We start from the raw sequence: 2,833 nt of genomic DNA, 5'->3' as shown, positions 1-2,833 counted from the left end.
TGATAAAGACTAAAAGTAAAGAAAGCAAAATAAACGGCGGCAGAAATAGCACGTTGGCGGGAGATTAATATGATGGAAGATAGACCCGGGGGCCATAGGTTGCACTAGTGGCTTATCTCAAGACAGCATAAGTATTACGGTGGGTGAACAAATTACTGTCGAGCAATTGATAGAAAAGTGCATAATTATGAGAATATCTAGGCATGATCATGTATATAGGCATCACGTCCGCGACAAGTAGACCGACTCCTGCCTGCATCTACTACTATTACTCCACACATCGACCGCTATCCAGCATGCATCTAGAGTATTAAGTTCATAAGACCAAAGTAACGCATTAGGTAAGACGACATGATGTAGAGGGATAAACTCAAGCAATATGATATAAACCCCATCATTTTATCCTCGATGGCAACAATACAATATGTGTCGTTTCCCCTTCTGTCACTGGGATCGAGCACCGCATGATTGAACCCAAAGCTAAGCACTTCTCCCATTGCAAGAAATATCAATCTAGTAGGCCAAACCAAACTGATAACTCGAAGAGACTTGCAAAGATAACCAATCATACATAAAAGAATTAAGAGAAGATTCAAATATTGTTCATAGATAATCTTGATCATAAACCCACAATTCATCGAATCTCGACAAACACACCGCAAAAAGAGTTACATCGAATAGATCTCCAAGAAGATCGAGGAGAACTTTGTATTGAGATCCAAAGAGAGAGAAGAAGCCATCTAGCTAATAACTATGGACCCGAAGGTCTGTGGTAAACTACTCACACATCATCGGAGAGGCTATGGTGTTGATGTAGAAGCCCTCCGTGATCGATGCCCCCTCCGGCAGAGCGCCGAAAAAGGCCCCAAGATGGGATCTCACGGGTACAGAAGGTTGCGGCGGTGGAATTAGGTTTTCGTGGTGCTCCTCGATGGTTTCAGGGTACGTAGGTATATATAGGAGGAAGAAGTAGGTCGGTGGAGCCACGAGGGGCCCACGAGGTTGGAGGGCGCGCCCAGGGGGGTAGGCGCGCCCCCTGCCTCGTGGCCTCCTCGGTGATTTCTTGATGTCCACTTCAAGTCCTCTGGGTCACGTTTGTTCCAAAAATAACTCTCCCGAAGGTTTCATTCCGTTTGGACTCCGTTTGATATTCCTTTTCCGCGAAACACTGAAATAGGCAAAAAAATAGCAATTTGCACTGGGCCTTGGGTTAATAGGTTAGTCCCGAAGATAATATAAAAGTGTATAAATAAGCCCATTAAACATCCAAAATAGAATGTATAATAGCATGGAACAATAAAAAATTATAGATATGTTGGAGACGTATTAGTTGCCATTAAGGATAAAAAGATTCCTACACGAATAGATCTTGTCTACATCATGTCATCGCTCTTATTGCATTACTCGATTTTTGCATGAACTTAATACACTAGATGCATGCTGGATAGCGGTCAATGTGTGGAGTAATGGTAGTAGATGCAGGCAGGAGACGGTCTACTAATCTTAGATGTGATGCCTATATACAAGATCATTGCCTTGGATATCGTCATGATTACTTGCTATTCTATCAATTGCCCAACTGTAATTTGTTTACCCACCGTATGCTATTTTATCGAGAGAAGCCTCTAGTGAAATCTATGGCCCCCGGGTCTATTTCCTATCATATTACTTTTAGATCTATTAATCCAAAAATCCAAAATACCTTCCTGCGCTTTTTCTTTACTTATTTTATTTTGTGTTTTTGCTAGATCTATTTATCCAATATCAAACAATTTAATCTATCTCAATACCGAGGAGGGATTGACAACCCCTCTTACGCGTTGGGTTGCAAGTTTTTGTGGTTTGTGTGCAGGTGTTGTTTGCATAGTGTTGCTTGGTTCTCCTACTGGATTGATAACCTTGGTTTCATAACTGAGGGAAATACTTACCATTGTTGTGCTGCATCATCCTCTCCTGTTCGGGGAATTACCAACGCAGATACAAGCAATCATACCACTTTTTACGTCACGCAAGATCACATTTTATGTGACGAACCAAATAATGTTACCGATGGCCATTTTCGGTGACAGCCTAGAATGTTACCTATGGTAGCCCAATCTGTCATGCAAGATCATTTTGGCGACGATAATCCGTCGCCAGTGATCGGTTCGGGGGATTGACTTGTCAAAGATTCAAATAGGTGGGGCTAGTAGTTGCTGACGTGGCTTCTTCTATGTGGGTCCATCGTGGGTTTTATCGCCAATGGTCCCATCAGTAATAATTTGGCATCAGTTTTGGCCGTTTAAAGGTTCTGACATATGGGCCTAGAAGATGCTGACGTGGCTGCTTACAAGTGGGACGAGACATTGTTGATGACATGCATTTACATCACAATTACCGTCGCCTTTAGAAAAAAAATTTGACTTGTAATTTTAGGAAAATAGATTAAAAAATTGATTCGTTGGAATATGAGATTTCAAACATTCGCAAAAAATCTTCCATTATAAGTGAATCCTGACATTTTTCAAGGAGAAGCAGAGGACAAATTCTCGAACAAAGTAAAATTAAGTTAACTATAAGCATTAGGCCATCGATGTTTTTCAGACGCCGTCTTGTGTTGAATGCGTGGACTTCCTTAATAGGTGACTGAGCATTGCCTCCATATTTCTTTTCCTTTTTTCAAAGATAGTGGATTTCTTCTGCTGGTCCATTTTAAAATCTTAAATCTCTTCTAGCTACTTCTTCTTAAGTTCTATAATTCTACTATCTAGGTAAATAGTATTTCATTCTGCTCTTCATGAAACATATCACTTGCCTTTCTTGCATCTGCCTCTTGAGTTGCAATGTTGTGTTC

Source organism: Aegilops tauschii, chromosome 4 (assembly GCF_002575655.3).
Source record: "Aegilops tauschii subsp. strangulata cultivar AL8/78 chromosome 4, Aet v6.0, whole genome shotgun sequence".
Taxonomy (NCBI): domain Eukaryota; kingdom Viridiplantae; phylum Streptophyta; class Magnoliopsida; order Poales; family Poaceae; genus Aegilops; species Aegilops tauschii.
Note: the sequence above shows the minus strand (reverse complement) of the source record.